This window comes from Equus caballus, chromosome 25 (genome assembly GCF_041296265.1).
Source record: "Equus caballus isolate H_3958 breed thoroughbred chromosome 25, TB-T2T, whole genome shotgun sequence".
In the NCBI taxonomy this organism is placed as follows: domain Eukaryota; kingdom Metazoa; phylum Chordata; class Mammalia; order Perissodactyla; family Equidae; genus Equus; species Equus caballus.
Window position 1 is genome coordinate 13126929 of NC_091708.1, and position 10491 is coordinate 13137419.

The following is a 10491-nucleotide window of genomic DNA, read 5'->3' on the forward strand; positions in this document are numbered from 1 at the left end:
TTTTAAACATTTTGTTAAAGAAAACCCAGCAGGGAATTTTAGAATAACTCCCACATGTGACAGTTCTGATTATTACTTCATGACCCTGGGAAAGGTGCTTCATTTTTATTGGTCTTTGCTCAAAGTGTGACCTTGGGCCAGTCATTTTCCCTCTCTGGATATTAGCATCCTTCTCTATAAATAACAACCCCAGCTCTGTCTTGCCTGCCCTCAGGGTGGAAAACAGGCTAAAGATGACAGAAGTGGAAGTGCCTTGGTAACCTTAAGGTCTGGTGTACTTTTTAAAACATAAAAAGTGTTGCTGTTACCTCCTACGTTCCTTCCCTCGGCAGTGACATCGCTCACACTGTGTAAGAGTAGCAATGTTTCCTCCCTCTCCATTCTGCTAAGACGTTTCTCCCCCTTAATTCTCTCCATCGAGTTACCCACAGATGGGTCCCTGCAAGAGCATTCTCCAATGGGTCGTGTGTTTTTTCACGAAAAACAAGCAAAGGGCTTGTGCGGGTCACAGTGTCTGCTGGGGAAGGCCAGCGTGCTGAGGCTTCAGTGGGAACAGCTGCAGGCCTCTCGCTTTTCCCCACGTCCTCCACTATAGGACCACTTGTCCTAGGCCTCTGTCAGCGTGGGTGAACCCTTATGAGCACAGCAGCAGCAAACCGCACAGAGGGTCCTCATAGTCTCCATTTCGGTCACAGCAGAACCTCATAATGACACAGAGTGTTGTTCATTCTAACGGGCATTTGGTGAGTGTTTGTTATGAGTCAGGTCCTGTGCTCGCCACTGGGGGTAAGAGATGAGTCAGACATGCTGCCGGCCCTTGAGACCTCATAGTTTACTGGGACAAACAGACTCATGAGTGTCACACACAGAACGTGTTGTGACCAAAGCCTGCACAGTGTTTGGACACAACGGATGGGCCACTGAAGTCTGTCTGAGGGCCCAGGGGAGGCTTCTCAGAGGACACGAGGTTTAAACCGGACCTTAACCAGGGTGCAGAAATTCCCCAGGGGAAAAAAAGTGAGGGGGTGCATTTCAGACAGGGGGAGCTGCAAGTACCAAGGCACAGGGATGTGCGAGGGCACCTTGCCTCTGGACGTGGTAACAGGGATGCTAGAGTGTGTGCTACCCACCGGGGAGTGGAAAGTGCTGAAGCTGGGGAGGGAGCCGGGGCCCCGGGAGCAGGCCTTTATGATGTCAGGGGGAGCCACCGCAGGGTTGTAGGGAGGAGAATGTCGTGGTCAGGTATGCTTCTTAGAGCATTTAGGTTGCAGCATGGGCTGGGTGGGAAGGGAGAGAGAAAATAAATTAACTGAGGGTATTGAAGAAAGGGGCAGATTCTAGAGAGATTTAGAAGGTAGAATTGATAGATCGTATGAGAAATTCTAAGTGCTTCTGGCACAGGAAATTAAAAGAGAAAGAAGGCAGACTAAACATTTAGTAGGGCCCACAGGTAAGATGATAAGCTATCTTGCTTCAAGCAAATCAGACCTTGACTTCAACTTATTGATTGCCTGGCCAAGATGGCCTATGTAGTGGTTGTGGACAGAAGGTCAAAAGCTTTGTGTTTTTTTTAAATTATTTTATCGAGGTCATATTGGCTTATAACATTATATAAATTTCAGGGTTGTGTGATTATATATCAGTTTCTATATACACTGCATCATGTTCACCACCAATAGTCTAGGTTTTTGTTAAAAACTGTTATTACAAATTATTTGTACAGCTGTAAAGGTGGATTCAGCAGACCTGGTGGCTGGGCCAGGGTCCCTTCTTCCCCACTCCTGCCCACATGTCTTAGGCCCACAGCTGATTGCTTTGTCAAGGAGAATGCCTTCCCCAGACAGAGAAAGGCCACGCTTTGGCTGAGGATTGACAAACAGCTGTGCTAGGATCCCCATAGTAAGTCCTATCCAGATGCATTATCACTCAGAACTGCATAGCTCTGAATGCTCGGCTGCCTGTAGCATACAATTGTAGACCAAGTGTAGGGCGAACTCTCAGAAGAATTGATATTTGAGCTGGGTCATGAAGGAAAGCAAAGGAAAAATAAGTATGCTAAAATGATATCTGACCTGGTTTGGCTCTTTTCTAGAAGTACACCTAGAATGCTCTAGAGCAGAACTGTCCAATAGAACTTTCTGCAGTGTTCTTCTGTACTATCCAATATGGTAGCCATTAGTCATATGTGGCTATTGAACACTGATATGTGGCCAGTGTAACTGAGGAACAATTTTTTATTTAATTTTTACTAATTTAAATTTAAATAGCCACCTGTAGCTAGTGGCTACCATATTGGACAGTGCAGCTCTGGAGCCCACTTAGCATGCCCTGATTCTGTCTCACACGCTCATTCCTTGCTTCATTCTTGTGACTCTTGACTGTCTCTGTTTTCTGCCTACTCCTTCCAGTTTGACGTACTCATTAGCTACCTTCCAGCTTCCAACACTGGTTCTGTTTCCTGGTTATTGATTTCCTCTCTCTCATCATAGCAGATCCCTGAACTATCTTCCATTTGACTCAGTCTCCATACCTCCCAACCTGTGCCATTGTGTAGGCCTAGATAAAGTAGCTTCAGAGAATCCTGTCCCGCCACGTTGGGCCCTTCACCACGTCTTACTCACTCCCTCCTTTTCCTCGGTTTCTTTCCCAGGCCACTTTAACCAACCAGGTAGCAACCTGGAATATTCATTGATGTTTTCCCTCCCTGACAACTTGAGTTAGAGGATAAAAAAGTTGTGATGGAGGTGTGTGTGTGCTGGGGATGGGGCAGACCATGGGGACCTGGTCACTGTCCTTGATCTCTGAAGGGCTGTCACAGAACAGAGAACAGACGTGCTCCACAGGGCTCCAGAGGGCAGAACAAAAGCACGCGAGTGAAAATTCGAGCAGAAATCCAGCTCAGTACGAGAAAACTGTTTCCACTTGTCAGACTGTGATTTTTGGTGGTTTCACCTATAGAGGCAGAGTTTAGTGGAGACCCTGGAGGAATGATGTTAAACATGCGCCAAAGCCAGTCTGCTCAAATAGTGCTTGTCTCCACAGTGATGGATAGCTAATTCAAAACGTGTAGGCCCTCCCCTTGCTGACCCCATTTAGCTTACAGGTTCTATATTGAGTGTCAGACTCTCCTCATTCCAGCGCAGCATTCTAATTAAATAACCTTGGCTCTTTTCGTGTGGGAAACAGGTTTCAAGCACAGAACCTCTAGCACCAAGCAGAATGGCAACATAATTTTAGCTCCTGAGCAAAATGGGTCTCACAATAGCGTCAGTACAGCGTGCACATTAACATTTGAATATGCTGTATAAGGCGTGCTAATTACTCTGGGAAGAATACTTGAGGAATAAAATAAGCTGTGATCATTAGAGGAGAAAGGGGCTGGCAATTTATGGCATGGCTGCTACTTGATATTCAAAAGTACGTGACGGCTCTCATCACAGGTAAAAGGTAATTACTGTGATTATAAAATGTAATGATAGTGGCAGGAAGTGATCAGAATCTTATCGGAAATAAGCTTGTGGTGCAGTTTTTTACCACATTCAGATTTATTACTAAGAAATATTCGTTCCCATTTGCTTGTTGGGTTCCTCTGAGCAGTTTAAATGTGAACCCATTGCTGTATTACTAATCCCAACTACGCAGAAGATGCTGACAGTTCTTACGGGAGATGAGAAGCCGAGATGGGGAGGCCTCAGGTGGACCCGGGACGTGGCAGTCACCTGGTGCTCGAATAGAGGCTGTGGTGGGGAGCTGGTGCCCCGTGCCTCCAATGGCCCAGACCCGCAGTTCCCAAAGTCTGGTCTGCAGACCTCTGGGGCATCCTGATACTCTTTCAGGAGGTCCAGAAGGACAAAATTACTTTCATAATGATGTGAAGATGTTACTGAACTTTTTCACAGTGTTGAAAGACTACACATTGCATGATTCAATTTATATGAAATGTCCAAAATGGGCAAATCTATGGAGACAGAAAGCAGATAAGTAGATGCCAGGGCCTAGGGGAGGCCGGAAGGGGAATGACTGCTTAATAGGCATGAAGTTTCCTTTTGGGGTGATGAAAATGTCCTGGAACTAGGTAGTGGTGGTGGTCGCACAACGTTGTGAATGTGCTAAATGCCACTGAATTGTACACTTTAAAATGGTGAACTTTATGTTATGTGAATTCTACCACCACCACCACACCAAAAAAGACCAAAAAAAAAAGAAAAGTAAAGGTTACACATTGTATCACATGAGAGCTTCTTCCCATGCAGAATTTGGAAGCTTCTTGAGGGTTGTCTAATCCTGGAATGCCAGGTCTTTCAATAGCTACAATTCTTAAAGGAATGAAACATTTCCCTTATTTCCTTATTAAGGGACCAACATGCTAGCAAACCCCATTCTCTGGACTTTGCCTAATGCTGGTCTCTCCACTTGAAATACCCTTTCTGTCAACCTGGAAAGCGACTGCTTGTTCTTCGAAGCCCATCTAAAATGACACTCCCTTGGCGCCCCGTCTGCCTGGGCCTCCACCCGCAAGGCCCACTCCAGGAAGAGCTGTCCGTGCCCTGAGTCTGGGTTCCTACAGCACTTTGGCCGTATTCCTTATATCCTAGTCCTCATACAAGACCTTGTCACATTGTATCACAGTCACAGTACATCGCCTTTTGTTATTGTGTCTATCGCTCCTAAAAGGGGACTCTTAAGAGCAGGAGTGTTTTCTTATTAACTCTACTCTTTATATTATATTAACTCTTATTAAGCTCCGTACACACACCCAGCTCTCCAAATGTGCTAATTAATGACTTTATATTAAGTACTTTTTGAAAGGCTTTACAAACATTGACTCATTTAATACTTATAATCTTATATACATGTTATAGTTGGTTAAACTGAGGAAACAAAAGCTTTAGGGCATGAAGAGATGTTGAAAGAGCAAAACCATGCGACAGCATCTGGTATCAAATTTGACACACAGTTGATGCTCAATAAATGCCTGCTTCTTCTGACAAAAGGAAAAATGGCTAATAATATTAAGTAAATGAAAAAGATCCATTCCAACAACTTGTTAAATGTTTCCATATATTTTTTAGACCTCATAGAGTGTTAGAGCTGAGAGGGACCTTGGTTATCTCCTCGAGCGAGTTACAGAAAGGACCAGGGACCTCCAAGGTGATCCTGTGGGAGAAATATGGATCTGGAGCTTACGGGGAGAGAGGGAGTCGGGAAAGAAGTCTCCCAGAAGCGGAGAGAGTGAATAAGTTAATGAAGAGAGAAGGGGTAGCTTAAGACTATTCAACCAGCACTAGAAAACCCTCCAGCCAGGAGCAGGGCCAGAGGGAGGCAGGAGAAGCAGGAGACGGGAGAGTCACACAGCAGTGCAGGTCGCCCCACAGCATGCACTCCCAATGGGACACACAGAGTTTCAAATCAAAGAGCACGTCAGGGTCTCCCATAAAACCCAGCTGCAGTCTCTTGTCCCATCCCATTCTGACAGAACTCCTATCAGGAATTTAGAGGCAACTACTGCCAACTCCTTTAGCTGTTTCTTCTGATGTTTACCTCCATATTTAGAAACATGCTTCTGTTGCTATTTCTTGATTTTTCCACTTTAGACGTTATCTATTGCCTTCCTACTATTAGCAGATTAGGATTTAGCTCTCTGCTACCGGCCCTAAAAGCCAAGGGGGCACTACCAAGCTGAAAACCAGGTGAACATCTAAAAGGGAGGCAGCTGCTCCTCAGCAGGTTAGTGCCAGGGAACGCAGCTCCACGTTGGCAGAATGTGTCACAGTAGGGTCATTTGTAAGCAACTAAAACTCAACTGAAAAACTGACTTAACAATGAAACTCACACTAAAAGTCCAGGGTAATTCAAGCTGCAAGTTTGGTTTGACTCAGCAGAACACCAACGTCATCGAAGCTGACTTCGATGTGAGATGGCTGCCAGCAGGTCCCAGAGCTCCTTGCCCATACCAGACAGATAAAGGTCACCTCGGGAAGCCTCCTTCTCAGGAGCCTCTAGCAAACCTCTGTTAATCTAGATTGGGTCATGTGCCTTAGTGGATACCGTGGGGCTCCACCCACACCCCCTCTTCAGGTGGGGGACACCCATCCCTCAGCTGCTGGGAATATTCTTGCTCTCAGCCTGAGGAAACCACTTCCCCCAAGGATTTACACCCCCTCACAGGGTGGAGGCTGAGGCCAGTGACTGACGGACATGGGAATATAAACAACCTGGCCCCCTTACTTCAGTCTGCGACAACTCTGAAGGGCCATCCCCATTCTTGAGTTCCTGGTGGGATCAACTGAGGCCTTCTCTGTGACTACACTGCAACCACTTTGCTGGTCAGCTTCTCTCCACGCCCACCAGGTCTTCTTTAGGTCCCCATAGGTCTATGTCCTGAGAACACTCCTCAATGAACCTTCCACACGCAACTCTCCATCTCAGTTTCTGTTTCTAGGGAACCCAGTGTAACAGTGTTCGCTTCTGAGTCACTAAACGTGACAAGAGGGGGACTATGCTGATGAATTGGGACTAGTTTTCACGCTCTATCCTAGAACGAGGAGTAGAATCAGCCTCTCCTAATGCACGTAGGCTGAGCCAGGGAGGATGGGACTGGAACAAAATTTTGAATTGTTAATAAAAAAGGGAAGAATCCTATTGGGGAGGCAACTACACAGATCTTTTGATCTTTCAAGAGAAGCTAGAAACAGTTTATGTAAAAAATCTCATGATCTTTTAATGTTGGAAATTAATCAAGATACTATTTTTAAATGCTATGAAGAGCCAACAAGGTGTGGTCCATACTGGCCTGCATCTCAGCAGTTGGCGACCTTGGCCAGAGAGAACACAGGAGTAGTTTGTAGCTCCAGAGAGCAAAGCTAGGACTAAAAGCTGTGTGAAGTTAATATTTCAGCTCAACATAAGGAACAATTTCCTAATGCTTTGAGCAATATAAAAATGGAATGAAGCACCTCAAGAGGAGGTGAGTTCCTTGGCACCAAAATTCGTGTTTGAGTCTTGTTAGAATTTGAGCTATATGATCTATTCATTGGTATCTATACAAAGTGCCATATATTCATAAAATATCATTCATACGCCCTTAGCCTGATATCAGTAGCAAACGGCATTGGGATTGCACTGGTGGTGCTACTGGAACATGACTCAGTTTCCTTTTCCTGGAATACACACTCTATTTGACTGATCACTTCCAAATATTTACTATCAAAATATTAAAGGAAATGAGAAGTGAGAATATAATCATGTTATTCATTGCCCTACTCTCGTCTTAGATATAAAAGTGCCACTAGCAAATCCTTTACAGATATCACATCCTGATAAGCTCTGTTGCTTAGAAATTAGCATTATGTTCTAGCATGTCAGACCTGGGGGCCTCTTTAAGATCATGCAGTCCTGCTGCTTCGCTCAGTAGACACAGGAGACTCAAAAGACACAGAGAAGGAAGGCAAACCACCTAAATCACACAGGACAATCCAGGACGAGGACCCAGATCTCTTCACTCAGAGCAGAGTCCATCCCACTGCAACCCAAGCAACTTGTTTTTTGTCGTTAAGCAGAAATAATTCCCCATCGTCCGGCTATCCCAGAGTGACAGGACTTCCTGGCTGATGGACTTCAAGGTTTTCACAAATAGGAGGTAGCCGGTCTGTGGTCCCCGCTCCCTTTCAGCAGCCTAGAATGCCTAACCATTTATAGAGAGCATTTATTTGATTCTGTGTCAGGCATTTTTTTTTTAAAGGAAATTATGTTCACAGGGTTCAAAAAAAGGTGTGCACTAAAAGTTTCACCCCCACTTCTTCCCCCATTCCTCTTACCGCCTCCTACAGGTGATTTCTCTTATTAGTTTCTTGTGAACCCTCACAAGAAATTTGAAGTCAATTCCCCTGATTCTTAAAATGATCTGATAAGGTGGGATATTTATTCCTTCTCATCTTACCTGTGAGGAAACAAAGACTCAGGGAGCCTCAGTGAGTGAAACAATGAACCACTAAGTCCAAACTCAGCGTTCTCTCCATAATGTCACTATGTCTCTAAAAAGCCCTGGGGTGTTGCGGTAACAGCTTAGCTACCAGGAGCAGGATGAAAGGTACAGGGGGCCTGGAAGGCAGGCTGAGTCACCGAACCAGGGCTCCTTACATCGCTAACAGGACTGAGTCTGCAGAGGGACGGCTGGCCCAGACTGTAAAGAGAAGAGGGACTCAACAGGCAGATAGCCACCTTGAAATAGGACGGGATTCCTCCTGCTCCTTCATCCCACACGTCTAATCTGTCACAAAGCCCAGTCAAGTCTTCCTGGGAGCTATGTATCCTGTCTATCCCTCCCTTTCTCTTCTCAGAGCAAAAAACTCCATCAGCCTCCGGGCACCTCCTATGTGGGTTATTGTCACAGGCTTTCCACGGGTCTCCCAGTGCAGCAATGGCTATAACTGAAATGAGCATGTCTGACATCCAGTTTCCAGTTGAAGCGCATGTGTAAATTGTGCTGGTCCTTTAAAAAGCCTAGTTTTTTGTCCTTCAACTCCATGTAGTGGAAATAACCCCATTAGTGTGTTAGTAAAAGGGGTCGCACAAAGAAAACTTGCTCCAGCTCAGAAACGAGGCTGGTCACAGAAAGGAGAGACTTGCTCCAGAACGTGGATAAATAAACTGCAGTCTATTCATACTCTGGAATACTAGTCATCCAGAAAAAGAAATGAGCCACTAATGCACCCAACAACCCAGATAAATTTCAAAAATGTCAAGTTGAGTGAAAGAAGTCAGATACACAAGAGTACTGGCAGTATGATTTCATTCATATGAAGTTCAAGAACAGGCAAAATCATCTCTTGGGGACATAATTTATCATAAGGGTTGCCTCCGATGGGGCATTGGAAGGGATATGGAGGAACGTGGTGACAGTGCTTTCTATCTTGATTGGGGTGTTGGTTAGACAGGTGTAAACATTTGTCAAAACTTGCTAACTGTATGCTTAACATCTTACATATAGCATTTCACTGTATATAATTATTCCACAATTTAAGAGAGAGAGGAGAGAGAAAAAACCCGACCTGCTCAAGCTGTTGTAGAAAGAAGAACCTGGATGCCGATGAAAAACAACGGCTTCCTAGTAGCTCCCTGCCCTCTCTCAACCTCTCGCTAAAAAAGTTCTGAAGAAATGAAGAAATTAGAAATCTCCCAACATTATGCAAAATCTGACAGAAATCTAATGCCAGAGTCTTAGCAACATCTCTACTCTTTTAAAGTGCATGTCGCAGCTAGATTTTAAAAAGTGACCCAATTTTGAGCTTGTATCATACCCACTTTGATTCCCTGAGCTGACTGCCTGAGAAAAGGTAGGAAGGAGAAAAGGTAGGCTGGCCCCTCCCACACCATCTGTCCTCTGCTGCTCTGGGGACATCCCTCCCTGGGAGAGCAGATCTCTGAGGCAGGCAGAACACCTTTTCCCAGCATCCACACCCACTGCCAGGAGCCTCCTCTGCCAGCTTGCTTGCTTTTTAATTTAAATTTCATTTGTTTCATGGTAATACATGGTCAGAGTTTTAAACGCCAAACAGGACGACTACAGAGCTTGCTACCAAAACAGCCGTCTCGTGCCTCGCCCCTCCCACTTCACTCCCCATTCTCCGGAGACAGCAATTTCATTTCTTTTAGCTGTTGCCTCTGGTGTTTGCTTCCTTTTATATAAATAATGTGGTTATATTCTTCTTCATTTTTTTTCTTAGAAGCTAACTGTTAACATTACCTATTGACTTCCCACTATAAAAATAAGAATTTAGCTCTCTCACGCCCTCACTCCACACAGCTTTGACCCCTCCCTCCCTTTGGTATTGTTATTTATGTTAATGTGACCGCATAATGTTTACAGATGTGCCATAAAACATACTGTAACTATATTTCCTGTACTTTTTATTTTTCTTAGAGTTAAGAATTATCTTTTTATTGTTTTCATTTCTCTGTCAGAGCTATAAAATCACCTCTCAGTGTGATTACATGGGAGGTAATCTTCATTTTTATTTTCCAGTATCCCTTCTGGAGCCCTCTGTCCTCTCGTTCCATCTGTACAGCTACCGTGTGGGAGCATATTCTCCAATAGCTTCCTGAGAAAGGGTGTGTGAAAGGTTAATATTTTGAGATCCTGAACGTCTGAAAATATTTTTCTTCTGTTCTCACTCTTGAATGATAGTTTGGCTGTATGTTAAGCTCTAAGAGAAGGATCCTGTTCCTCAGAATTTCATCAGAAGGCATCAATGGCTCCACTGTCTTGAGTTTCCTGTGTTCTATTGAGAAGTCTCACTCCATTTTGATTTTTTTTTTTTTAGGAAGATTAGCCCTGAGCTAACATCTGTGCCCATCTTCCTCTATTTTAAAGATTTTATTTTTATTTTTTTCCTTTTTCTCCCCAAACACCCCCAGTACATAATTGTACATTCTTAGTTGTGGGTCCTTCTAGTTGTGGCATGTGGGATGCCACCTCAGCATGGCCTGATG